At 36.6% G+C, this 14,823-nt stretch overlaps 1 pseudogene; it reads right to left on the bottom strand.

Annotated features, from left to right (window-relative positions):
* The window catches only part of LOC132111492 (tetratricopeptide repeat protein 27-like), an 87,718-nt pseudogene that overhangs the window by 18,470 nt on the left and 54,425 nt on the right, over positions 1-14,823 (bottom strand).

The raw sequence follows: 14,823 nt of genomic DNA, 5'->3' as shown, positions 1-14,823 counted from the left end.
GAGCCAAAAATATCAAAAATAAACAGATTTCGTTCAGTTTGTTTTGGTCTTATTTTACTTTACAGATGTTAGCAGGGCCGTCATTAAGCCATTTTATTTGAGGGCCCTTCCTGAAAGCACTAGTATTTTTTGACACATTACCATTACATTATTTATTTATTATTATTATTATTTATTATTACTATTTTATCTTTTTTTAAAGATTTATATTAATTTTTTTTGTTTTGACATTTTGTTTCACAGAAAAAAAGTGACATGTTTGGAGTGACATTAAGTGTGGTTACATGACAATATTCATAAAAAAAAAGATATAATTGGACAATGTTTAAAAGAAACATTGAAAAATAAAATATAAATTGAAAAAAAAAAAATATTGAATTTTTTTTTATTTTAATAAAATAAACAAAATAAAAGATCCTTCTAGAAGTTACCTACAGTTCTATACACCTTACCAAGAATATAAGCTGCCTCCCCACTCCCCACCTCTTTCTCGCTCTCTCGTTTTCTCTGTCCTTTTTCTCTCTCTAAACCTCTTTCTGAAAGGATGCATTCCACGGACAGCCATCCATCTCCACAATGTCATGCTTCACAGGCAGAGCTATATATACATCTGTGCTAATGACCGTCGTCTGTCTCTGATAAATGCTACTGGTTAAACGTGTGTTTACACTCTTTCAACTCTTTCTGTCATTCACAGATCATTTAAGAACAGACAGATGAAGACAGAAGTGCCAAAAATGATGAAGAGTCGTAGGCTTTGTCCACTGTAAGTCCATGTATTTCGGTTAATAAACGCACTGAGATGTGCTTCGCCCCCACTGGAGATCATCTACTGAAGTTTATGATGCTGATGTATAAAACTGCAGTATTTGTTGAGGGAATACACACACTGAACCAACATCACCCTCGACCTCGAATATCAGCAAGACGTCAAAGATACATAGCTGAAAGTGGTTCAGCGGCAAGAAATGCTCCATTCCTGGTCAATTTCTCCTTCACCTTTCGGTCCTATGACAAACCTCCCCCACCTCCTCACCCGCCTTCAGTGACATATCACGTCCTACAGGCATTATGGGTACCTATAAATCTAGATATATACACCAGTGAGGCTGCCAGTAATCATGTGACCTATCAGCCAGGAGACAAAACGTGATGCTACTAACTAATACGGAGACAGAGAGCGAAACACACACATACAGAGAGAGAGAGAGAGAGAGTATAAACACTTTGTCTTATTTTTCTTTATTAATCTTAATGTCACCTTTTAATATATAATTTTAAAAATATATAATTCTAAGAACACTAATATATATATATATATATATATATATATATATATATATATACACACACACACACACCTACATAGAGTTACACATTATATTTTGATATATTAATTTTAATTTCTTTCTACTTTCTATTTAATAAGGTACATTTACATTTTACTTTAAACTACTGTTATTTTATTTTATCCACACTGCTATTTTAATTTACATCGTACAATTTCTCAGTTTAAGACAACAAATGTTTTAGCAATACAAATGCATAGTTTTTGTCTTGACAATAAAACACTAAATTGTAAAAACTGACACGCAGAGAGAGAATAAATGTAAAAGCGTGCGAGAAAGAAAGGCTCTGGGAGGCGTTGGGAGCCCATTTGTGCAACTTTTCTATCTCTTCATTTCCTCATTCATTTCATCTCCAACAAAACTGCCACAGTGAACGCTTTTCTGATTCATACACATGCCAAAATGATTCAGTCTGAAAAGCAAATCCAACAATTTCTAAAACCTGTTCCCAAAAAAACAAACAAAAAACCCTTTATGCCCTCCAACGCTCTGCCGTCTCTTTACCCGACAGAAACACAGACAAACACACACTTTTCTCTGGCTGCATGCTGCTCTCGTCTTGCTCTCGCTCTCTCTCTCCCTCTCGCTAGCAGTATTGCAGCATTCTGTTCCCCTGCCAGCAATAGAAGTGACTTCAATTCCAGCTTTATTGCTGTTCACTGTTATTACACAGAGCGCGAGCAATGTCATCCAAAGGGCTGATCACATCAGCCTTCCCTTCTTTTCATCTATCTATCCATCCTTCCACCTACTCTCTTTTTCTATTCAGTTATTTCATTCCTTTTCTTTCAAAAAAATCTTCATCCATGCTGGCCTGTTAGAATTTGCCATTCTCCTCCAATCATAATTTTTTCTCTTTTTTTCTATTATTTCACTTGTTTCACAAGCTCTCTCTTCAGAAAACATTTGTTTGCTTCGCATTAGTTGTATTATTGCCCAATAATCACATTAATTGTATTATCTCACTCAAAAATGACCAAAGAGTTTCGATCTTCTTCCTATTTAAAACTTGAATCTTACTAAGACAACCGTAAATGAAAAGTTGCGATTTTAATAATCAAGGAACTTTGCTGCTTAGATAGGAACAATATAGAAACTCTTTGGTCATTTTTGAGCGAGATGCTAACGGTCTAATCAGATTCAATGATCTATGCTAAGCTAAGCTAAAAGTGTTACTGCCAGACCTGGAGATTGGCTAAATGGATTCGAAAACAGTAAAACTCAACTGTTTAACTCTAGGGGAATTGGAAAATGAGCCTATTTTCAAAAAAGTGGAGTGTTCCTTTAAGAGTGTTAAGAACAGAAGTGTTTCCAAAGCATGATCATTTTGAGAAACTCTAAAAAGAAGATTTATATAAACAAACAGGAATTCACTTCACCTGTAGATCCCAGAGAGGAGGTGCTCAGCAGGTGTAGAACATCTTGAGTCTCTCAGTGACAGGACAGTTCTTCTCACTAAAGAAATCCACCAAGGTCTGAAAGACAAAGTGACGTTTAGAACCCTTTCAATCTCATTTTTCAACCATTGCTACTTTCTCTAATGTCATTTTTTATTCTGCCATAACGATTGTGTTGAAATAATGCAGATTTTCCTCAATTCCTTAGAACTGAGCAGCCATGAGCAAGAATTCCAAATCATAAACTACCGGAGGAATAACAGCTGTCTTTAAGATATCTCTCTCCAAGTATTACAGACCTCCTTGGAACCCAAAGACATTAATATAAAGAGCATTTTTAATATGCTTAAGGTTTGGTGATACGTGATCATGTTAAAAACACCCCTAAGCAAATAAAATGCATTGGGGTGCAAACAATTTAATTCACATACTGCACATTAAGCTTTGATTTACTGCTGACCACAGACCTAAGTATATTTTCCAATCAGTAACAAGAAGATGGTAAAATGTGATTGAAATGCTTAAAATAAAAATCACAAATTTCAAGAATGATTACAATAACAAATAGGTGTGCCAGCACATGCCAAAATGACAGCATCTTTATTAAATTTTTTATTAGAGATCCCCCGCTGCTCTCCATGGAGAAACGCTACAGGGTTTGACTGCTGCGTAAAGCATGTGCAGGCCTTCGGTTTAAAACTCAAGTGAAAAGAATCAACACATTCCGTTCACAAACCATATTTCAACAGAGGTGGGTAGAGTACCCAAAAACTGTTCTCAAGTAAAAGTACTTCTAGAAATATTTACTCAAGTAAAAGTAAAAGTACTAGTCTTGAATAGTTACTTGAGTAAGAGTAAAAGAGTATCGGATAAAAAATATACTCAAGTAGTTAGTTACTAGTTACTTTGGGTCATATATACTGAGCCTATTTTTATTTAGATATATAGATAAAATGTATGTAATATATGTGTGTGTGTGTATAAATGTATATATTTCATCAGCCTTTACTCCAATTTATGTAATTTATTATAAAACCCTGTCTGTTTACTTAAGTAACAGATATAGGAGTCATGCCATAACATATTTTTAATACGACTGACTTTATATTAAATGTGAATTTAACATTGAAAGTTAATGTGATATAAATATTGCTACTAATCTTTCATTGTTCAGAAAGAGAGCAAATAACATTTACATTATTAAAGATAATTTTCACTGACAGTCTAGATTTCAATCACTCTCAGAAACTCCCATTAAAATCACTCAAACTGTTAACACTGTGAAATCAATATCTTAATTAAAGATTCGTACACACATCTGCACTTTGTTGTTTCTGACGAGAGAATTCGCCAGAAAGAGGTATTCAGTCAGTGAGCGAGTGAAGGAAGCACCGGCATTTTAGCGATGACTCATCGGAACGCCTCTGATTGGCCAATGCGTTCAAGAGCTCAACAGAATCATGTGTGATTTGTTATAATGCGCAGCGCTGTAAAAACACATCTATCTCTGGCTCAGCGCCAGCAAGCGATCACAGCTCTGAATTTAGCAGCTGATGATATGACTCGCTGAACGTACTCGCACCAGTGTTATTGTATTAAAATTAATAAAATCTTAATCGGCTATTTTTTGTCTTTTGGAAGCTGCATTCAACTTGACTCCCCTCCGTTATAAGCCACACACGTACAACAAACTAAGGTCACAGTGCTATCGTGCACTGTAATGTAGCCCAAGTTATTACCTGTTGAACAGACAGCACACGCGGTGTTCATCTAATAAGGATCTCCATCGCAAGCAAATAATAGCCTTTGCAGATTTGCTTTCAATTCAGTGCAGATCCAGCCACGTTTTCAACGCTGCTGATGTTAAACGTTACAACTCTGAGTGAACCGCTTCAGACGCTCAGCGCGTGCGGCAGGGAACTGAACGACTCATTCAAACTGATTCATGAACCAATTCACTCGTTAGCCAATTGGTTTGATCAGGCCTTTGAACAGAGTTGACTCAAAAGAATGAATCATTCGCGAATGGGCATCGCTCATTGTCCAGAGAAAAGTAGACGGCGCGTTTGGAATAAACTGAAGCATTTATAACATTTATTGCATTAAGATAAAGTAATGAGAGGAGCGTCGCCCACAGTAACGAAGTAAAAGTACAGATTTTTCCCAAAAAATTTACTCAAGAGTATAAAGTACCCATCTTTAAATATACTCCGAAAAGTATTAGTTACCCCAAAAAATTACTCAAGTAAATGTAACGAAGTAAATGTAACTCGTTACTACCCACCTCTGTATTTCAACATTTCAAATAGCAATAAGACAAAACACAATAACACAACGCAGCCGTGTATGACATGCAGACAATGCCACAAGCTAACATTAGATGCATCCTTGCCTGAAAAACCCCCCAAAAACAAACAGAAACTAGTCGCACACAGTATGTTGTCTTTGGTCATCATTACACTACAAATCTGTAATTCACATCCCCAGCTGTCAATCATTATGAACATATGGACTGCAACCAGGACTAAAATGTAGAGAAGACAGGAAAATTGTGCCACACTGTACCAGCTTAAATATCTCCCCCCAAGATGCTGTAAATAACTTCATGTGGAAATGTCTGCAACATATCAGTTCCAGAACATTTCAGAATCAAGCAAAAGAAAAGAAAATGTTACATATTCCAGAAAATGCATTTTGTGAATTGACAACAAATTGCATTAAAGAGGTAATTTTCCAGCTCCAGTTGGGGGTTCACTACGAAAGAAAATCATCAGGAAATAAAACTTCCTACTGAGTAGATACGATCAGTTTCTATGGAAGATGGCAAAGCTCGTCTGCGGGCAGAAGCTAACTAATTATTTAGCATTTCCATGGCAGGAAAATGGTTTGAATATATAAATGCTAATCTACCGATCAGGAAGAGTCGAGGGAGCAGCTGAGAAATTAATTTTGATGTGGAAGAACCAGACGACCGGCCAATAAACACATGCTCATCACTTAGACATCTATCAAAAAGTGCATCATCTTTAAGCATCACAATCTTTTTTATTTCTTTTATTTTTTGTGCACAAAACATCTGATGTTTTAAATAAATATTTCACTCAAAATTGTTTTTTACATCAAGAGGTTTCAAGCCAATATGCTTTTATTTGATACATAAGATACAAAAAAAAAAAAAAAAAAATTCTATGATCATTTTGAATGAATTAAACCAGTACATTTGAATATAATATCTAAGAGTGCTTTTAAGGTGTACCCAGTATTTATTTTATTAAAGAAAGAATCACCTAAAAGGCTTCTTTGAGGACATCGGTGAGAACATTAATCACCGCATGTAAACTGCCTGAAAACTGAAACACACAGTAATAACTAACAGAGTTTTTGAAACATGCCACAAACTCTGGCTAGAGGTACAGATTTAGATATAGATCTTCCATTGATTTTGTGTGATGGAAAACTCAAAAAGGACACAGGCATGACTAACAAAGGTTTTCTTGAGCTCTCTCTGCTTACACCTTTCACAAAATGGGGCAAAGGAAACTCCCCCACAGTTGACAGTTTAGTTTGGATTGCACGTAAACCTTTCCATTGAGGAACTCCAACAGAAATACAGCAGCAGGAGGAAATGACATCACTGAGCACTCTTCATGACTCAGCATACTTTAAGAGAGCAGGAAAAGAATAGGCCCTATAGAAAGCAATTTAAATTCGAAGTCAAACAACCATAACTGCTGTTGCACTTGTAACTGTATTAGTAAAACTACTTTTTAAAGACCTAACTGAAATTAAGAGTTATGAGGTTCTCTGGTTCATGTCTATGTAGCTCTGAGACCATCCATCCATCAATATACGAGTGTATACAAAAACAAAACATAAAACATAACATATCATAACATTTCTGGTAGTACACTGTACACTTGATCATAACCAAGCTAAAAACAGACTTTCATGTGAATTTAAAATTGATTAAGATGATGAAAATACTTTGTGTCTAGTCAGAGGCGCTTGTCATACATTCATACATGTAGTGTGCATCTGCTGTAGATTTAAAAAATATATATAAAAAAAATCTCTTCAGTGAATTACTTCAAAACAAAACTTTTTCTGCTCCAATAAATACATCACGTCATACACAATTAAGTCTTTTTGTTTGTTTTTTTCTCTCAAAGTTGCCTTGAGAAGCCTTAATCCATACAAAAGACCCAAGCTGCCAACTTCTATTTTAGGGATATTATTGATTAAGCACTGAAATTGAATTTTACATTCAGAGAAATCTACTTCATCCAGGGTCTGATCGGAGTCCTAAATTAAAAATAAGAGGGCGGCAGTCGATAGCATGTGGTGTAAGCCCCACAAAGGCAAATTCTGCAGTCACAGAGAGCACCTCTAATCCAACAATGCAGCAGGCTCTGCCATTCTGAATATACAATGGAAATAAAAAGTTTTCTGAAGTACTGGCCCACTCCATGGCCTAGATACCGGCGGCTCTAAACTGTGAGAAAAATGCAGAGCACATAGGCGAAGTGCCTCTCTGCCATTTCTGAATACATACTCTCCACTCTTGATCTCAGAAGAAAGGCCAGAGGAGGCAGGGGAAATTAAGTTTGTCAAGTACTGTGGTGAAACTCCAACCGCAGCAATAAAGAGTCTCTGCAATATTCACAAAATGTCACGACTGTTCAGGATGGAAACAAAAATCTTTCTGGATTGATTACATTATCTTTGAAGCTGATGAGTATTTCTGAGTGATTGTGTAAAAATGTTCAGTATGTTCCTGGAATTCAATCAAGAACAAGAATTTCAACCATTAACAGAGGCCTGTGTCTGCAGACAAGTAGACGATTCATTTCATTAAAAGGAATCCAAACAGCTAAACGTGCAATAAAATTGCCTGAAAAATGCCTTTATCCATCAAGGAGTTTGTAAGTCAAACTCTACAGCACTATCATCAGCACAAAATTTGAAAAATGTACAGTTTCCTCAGAATCTAAACAAAGCGACTGCAAACAGTTGCCGATGCTTAAGGCGCTTGAGAAAAGAGAGGTATGTAAACTGTATGTGGATTTAAACTTCAAAGCGATTGACTAACTGACTTTCTTCAATATTTTTCTCTCTCTCCCTCATCTTTTTAACTTTGATAAAAGGGTTTGGTTCTTCTTCACTCATCTGAGAGTGTGCGGTCACTCTCTTGCCATTGTTCCGGGGTCCTCGCTGGTGTCAAACTCAGCAGTGGGATTTACTGGGTGCTTCATTTCATGTTCCTCTAACTCTGTGATGGACAGGTGTTTGTGTGACTTGCTGTGATCTCCTGTCGGACTCAATCTTGCCCCTCAGGGTGGCCTCATAAGATCCCCAACGATCTGTCACATTGAGTTTTGGGATGTCAGAGAGCAGCTCCACTAGGCAAACACTTAAAGGTCCCGTTTTTCGTCCTTTTTGAAGCTTTGATTGTGTTTACAGTGTGCAATATAACGTGTTTATTTTCCGAGTGTAAAAAAAACAGTATTTTTCACACAATTCACCTATCTGTATACCGCTGTTTTCACGGTCATAAAAACGTGCTGATGACTTCCTTGTTCTATGAAGTCCCTCCTTCAGAAATACGTAACGAGTTCTGATTGTGCCAGCGGTTCCTGTGTTGTGATTCGACAGCAGCTTAGGGCACGCTGCCCTCCTGGAAATGCGATTGGGCTAGTTTTGGACTAGTTTTGAGAAGCAAGTGGGCAGGATTTGTTTTGAAAACCTGTTAATGATGATCTGAAGGCACGTGCTGGTGATGTACTTATAATCACAGGAGCATTTTTACTGGCGAGATACACATGAAAATCGCATTCGATTTTTTTGTACAGCCCTAACATCTAGTTAACAAAGCTAAACAGTGTTGCCCTTTGTGTAATAAGTTACAGAAACTGTTAAACGCACCAACTTAAATAATAAAATACACTTACCGGTTGTGGTCCATAAACAACGCCTTCTCCAGACAAAGAGGAAACTGCTCCATCTTTCAAGAATAATCTGTGCGATCCGCCATTAAACTGATTGAGATTGAGGAAGCTGTCCTCAGCTAAATGTGCTGCACAGTTTTACATGTGGATTATAATTTTCGGGAACCGAGTTAAACATAAATTGTAACCATCAGGGCTCTGAACCAGTTCAAGGAACGATGTTGTGCCCAATTTCGACCCCCTGCCGAATTATTACCCCCTAGTATTGGTAGGTTTAGGAGTAGGTGTGAGGGAGGGGTTAGGATTAGGGGTGGGGTTAGGATTAGGCAATCAGGTAGCGACTTGAACAAGGGGGGGTAATAATTCGGCAGGGGGTCGAAATTGGGCACAACAACAGAAACGGAAACCGGAAACGAACGAAATTTTGACAGGAACAGAACCAGAAACAAAATCTAATTTTATAGTTCCGAACAGAATCGAAAATTTGAAATGGCCATTAACTGGTTAATAACGTTATTTTATCGTTCCATTTAATATATAAAATTTGCTGTCAATGAATCATGAATTCCTGCAGTACGGCAAATGCAAATGTGAATGCAGCGAGTGAAATGTCCGCTCAGCTTTGAACTCATCATAGGCAAGTCTCAATGCACCGCCCTTAAGAGTTTATCTGAGGATAGTGTGAGATGAATTCAACAGATCACACGCACCCGCAGCGCTTCTGTGAATGGAGAAAACTGAAAAACTAACCCCCTTACATAAAAAGGAATATGCATATACACTAAATATATTTCACTTAAATCATATTGACAGATTAACGAAACGAAAGAAAAAGTGTGCTAAATTATGGTTCATTGTGACACGTTCCAAAGTTTTCGGAAAGGAAAACAAAACTGCAGAGAGAAGTTTTCTTTATTTTGCAAAAGCTTTACAGTTTTAATTATTTTGCAAAAGCTGACAGCTTTGAATAATATGCTTCTATATAACCAATCAGCTTTGGTATGACAACATCATTTTGCTTTATTAAAGCCTGTACATTAACAAAATAAAATAGTTAAAGAAACAAATAAAAAGTTAGACTGCTCCATTGTACAACATGTTGATTTCAGAGTGACTGTGCCTCACTGTGCTGATAAAGCCAATTTGAAGGATGATGTTTTATGTAGACAAAAGTACAAACACTATATAATAAATAATATTTTAGCATCCAGATACGTCGGGATTAGAATCGCGGGAGAGAATAGTCTGCGCGCAGTTATGAGAGGTAAGTTAGAGAGAGAGAGATAGAGGGAGAGAGAGAGGGATGAATCACACTGTGTAATCAGATGTGGCTAATTCCTAATGTTCACCTCTTCATGATTAATAAATCAAGTGTTATGATCTACCGAGCTCCCTGTCGGTGTCCTCCTTCCAACAAAGCCAACAAGTCTGCATATAGAGATGACGCGTGTTACATTATTATTAGGCAAATTATAGACACATAATATTGTTTTTAAAAAAAATTACGTTATTAACCGGTATTTTTTCCACCCGAACCGGTTTTGGAATGGTATTAATTCAGAGGAACGCAGGAACAGTAATGTTAAAATATCGATTCTGCTCGGTGTGAACCGATTGAATTTACTTTTCTTTTTCAAGCCCTGGTACCCATTGATCTCTAAATACAGCGTCCCTGGGAAGGTCAAACAAAGATGACTGGACTCCGAGATGAAAATAACAGCGGTCCGACAACATGGCGACAAACACAAACGCAACTCTTCCTCTTCTCCGTCGGAGCGCAACAAGGCCACGCCCCCTTTGTGTATTCCTGTGGGCGGAGGTTAGTCAAAAAAACGGTTTAAGTGATGTCATTACTGCAGGAACTAGAGGGATGTAGTCAAAACGGGTCGTTCGTTGTAGGCGAATTCTGTTAAATAAAATATCTCGCTTGGCATTGAATTTTGAGCTTTAGAATTTTACAGATATTATTTATACTCTAACAACAACATTACACACTAAAGTTTAAAACATGGGATCACGAAGAACGGGACCTTTAAAACTTAAAGGCGGGTACAATGGTGTTTCGTGTATTCAGATTTGTTCACAGTGTTAAAGAGATGGATTCTCATGCTAAACAGGCCAAAGTTATAAAAAATAATTTCGAAGAATGACTGAGAATTTCTGTGCCTAAAATCTTACTTCCGGGTTGGTACAAGTTTCGGCTGTTTTTTTTCGCTTGTGGATCTAATGACGTAGACGAGAACGGAAGTCCTTATATGAGCATTTCTCCCGGAAAAGCACGCCCGTGCACACACATTGACCAGAGGAGAGCGAGACGACGTACATCAACGCGCGTCAAGATCGTCGGCAGCGCTGCATAGGATTTGTTCGAGAATGCCTCCAAATAAGTTCATTTTTGGATGTGAGGGAAAGTTTACCGTGTTCAGCTTCACCAAGGACTCAGCATTACATGAACAGTGGATGCAGTTTGTTTTTCCGTGGCAGCAACGGAGTTTATCAAGTGCCTTTGTGTGTTCTGGTCATTTGAGTGACAAATGTTTGAGTGGCGAACGCTGGATTTGCACATCGTTTGCTAAAAGACCCCATTCATGTAAGTACAATTGCATCAGATTTCTGTATTTTGTTGGAAATCAGCACATAAGTGAATATATGTTAGAGGAAACAACACGAAACATCAGTATTATAGCTCCGCTCACGGCATGCCCCCAGGAAAGAATCGGAAAGCTGTATTTTTCTTTTATAAATATGATAAAACTAAAGACTTTTTGGATATATGAAGGATGCAGTACTACTCTATAGGTACTCAAGATTAACATGAGATTAGGTGAAACTATGTTATGTACCCTTTAAAGGAAGGAAAAAAAGCAATAAAAAAAATAAATGTAGAGAGCAATGTGTCACACAAATGTATAATTGTATAATTATTATAATTGTATATAAATGTATAATTAATATAATTTGGTGTTTCCAACTAGAGTTGTTTATAATAATAATAATAATATTAATGTTTCTCACTACAGTATATTTAAACAGACAGGCTTGTTTTCACTAGACTGGATTTTAATTTATGACCATTTAAGTAGCCCTGCCATTCAAATATGACTGATGACCTTTCAGAGCAGAACAGATGCTTCTGAACAGCCATTTAATGTGTGGTAAGATGGATTTACACAGAGGACAGAATGGGTCACAGTTCTACAATGAACAAATTACGATAATTATAAAAAATCAAATTTGGAATAATGGACAAATGAACCAGTTTCTTTGACAATCTGAAAAGTCTTTCTGCTCCTCAGAAAGTCATTGAGAGCCATAAAATGTAATTTGATCAAGAGGACAAAAAGGGCCAGGCTGTCCCATATCCTCCAGAGCACAGGGGACAAATCCTATTCTCCAGTCCTCCCTAAAATCCCCTCCGCACACAAATACACACAGAACATTTCAGCGCTTCTCTGGTTTAATTGTTCTGGATTTTCCTCTGTAAAACATGGACACAAACGATCATGAAAAATGACTAATCCTCCTCCCTTGGGCTTATCTGTCCATTTCTCTTGCCCACACAAATGCAACAAAAACAACAGGAGGAAATCTGGGATCTCATTTCTCTGGGTGCTTTAAAATTTTGGAACTATTACACTGAAGCTAATAAATGTATGAATCCACATACTGAATGACGAGTCACTTATTAAAGAGATTAAATGGCTTAAGTCCCTCTGATTAAAACAATGACTGGCTCATATGAAACAAGAATTGGTTTTGATAAGACTTATTTTAAAAACAAGAATATATCAAGAGTGCATTTATTTGCATACTGAATGAATATTGTGAAATATTATGACTATTAAAAGCAACGGTTTTCTATTTTAATAGGTTTTAAAATGTAACTTATTCCTGTGAAAAAAGTTGTGATGCTTAATATTTTTGTAAAAACTGTGATACATGTTTTTCTCAGCATTTTCAAAAGAAATATAAATTAATCTGAAAATCTTCAGTAACAAGAAATGGAATGCATCCTTGTTAAATAAAAGTATTAATTTCTTTCACTGACCCTAAAACTTTGAACAGTAGTGTAGTTAAAGATTGGCTGGAAATAGTTATTCAGAAGTGTTTTAGTACATCTCATATATAGTTGCACTGTGGAGTACACAGAATTTGAACTTTATTTGTACCATGTTTTATGAGAATATTTCTGTCAAAAAACATTATGAATGTGCATGTGGGTTCTGAACTGTTTTACCTGTGTTTGCATCATGGCACGTTCAACTCTCCGTGAGCTTCCTCTCTCCAGCTTAGTCCTCAGCCAAAGTTCTGGGCAGTGGAAGTGACATCACTGTGCCTGAGACAGCAAACACTGAGGAAGAAAGAGAGAGAGAGAGAGATATATATATTAGGGGTGTAACGATACGCGTATTCGTATTGAACCGTTCGGTACGAGGCTTTCGGTTCGGTACGCGGTACACATTATGGACCGAACGGTTCGTTGGACTAATTAATTATATTTGGAAAATAAAAAAAATTGTGAAATATAATGATATGCGTTCAACAAGGTAGCCCAATAACCCAAACGACGTAGCAGGCAACGCCCCTGACACCGCCGAAGAAGAAAAAAACACCAACTTATATGTTAATGTTAGGCTACTCAGTCAGGCGCTCGCTCACTCAGTACGCGCTGAAGGCTCGTTGCAAAATGGCCAATGCGTTTAACAGACCAGAAATAGAAGATCCTCCAATAACCAACAGGTCTGGTGTTTCGGTGCACTTTGGATTCCCTGTAAGCTATAATGGTGATGGCAAGAGAGTGGTGGAAAAAAAACAACGATATGTTGCATCTAGGGTTACACTAGCGGGAATACAAAAAAAAAACAAAAAAACACCAGCGGGAATACTTGAAACATGTCAACTCATTTACGCCGACATCACCTTAGTGTGTCAGCATCTGGGAAAAGACGGGAAAAAAAAGAAAACATACACACAACAAACTATCCCCGCAGCATTTAGACAGACATTTCCAACGGATTCAAACAGGGCAAAAGACATCACCACGGCGATTGGTACATTTACGTTATAGCCGCGGATATGAGACCTTACTATTTACCATTGATTCTATCATCACCATCACCATTATAGCTTACAGGGAATCCAAAGTGCACCCAAACACCAGACCTGTTGGTTATTGGAGGATCTTCTATTTCTGGTCTGTTAAAGCATAAGCCATTTTGCAACGAGCCTTCAGCACGTACTGAGTGAGCGAGCGCCTTACTCTGTAGTGGAAAACGTAGGTTTTAAGAACATGCTTAATGTAATTGAGCCCCGTTACAATATTCCTTCACGAGCCCATTTCAGACAGACCGTAATTCCTGCTTTGTTCCAAAAAACATAAGCCCTATAGAGAACCAATTGAGTAAAAACACACTCAATATAAAGAGTTATAGAGTTCCATATAAAAAGTTACATCTTTGTATTTGTTCATAACTAATATAACATTTTCACTTTTTTTATAAGGAGCTGTTTTTGTTTTATACAGTAGTATGCTGCTAAGAAAACACCATAGAAGATGGGTAAAGAAAAGCTCCATCATTGTTCAATGTAAAAAAAAAAAAAAACATACTTTGTTAGTTTTAATAAATAAAACATTTTTTAAAAATCAAGGAAATTTATCTGCCAATTTTTTCTTTTTGCTGTATCTAAAACGTACCGAACTGTACCGAACCGAACTGTGACACCAGTGTATTGTATCGAACCGAACCGTGAATTTTGTGAACCGTTACACCCCTAATATATATATATATATATATATATATATATATATATATATTTTTTTTTTTTTTTTAAGGAGTCCATGTTATTTGTTGACTAACTGGCCCTCACTCATTATTATATTATATAGTTATGTCATGGCCAATACCCAATAAATTGGCAATAATAAAGAAAATAAAGAAAATTACTAAAATGTTAATAATATAAACATTATATAAAATGAATATAATATAAAACCAATGAAATAAAACTAATAAAAAATATGCTAAACAAACATGCTACAAGTGAATTAAGGGCATTACAAAATATTACACTGTATAAATTAATATTCATTTAGAGATTTACTTATGATTACATTAAACAGTGTTATTAAAT

This window comes from Carassius carassius, chromosome 31 (assembly GCF_963082965.1).
Source record: "Carassius carassius chromosome 31, fCarCar2.1, whole genome shotgun sequence".
Taxonomy (NCBI): domain Eukaryota; kingdom Metazoa; phylum Chordata; class Actinopteri; order Cypriniformes; family Cyprinidae; genus Carassius; species Carassius carassius.
The sequence above is the reverse complement of the archived record's forward strand: the minus strand, read 5'-3'. Positions and strand labels throughout refer to the sequence as shown.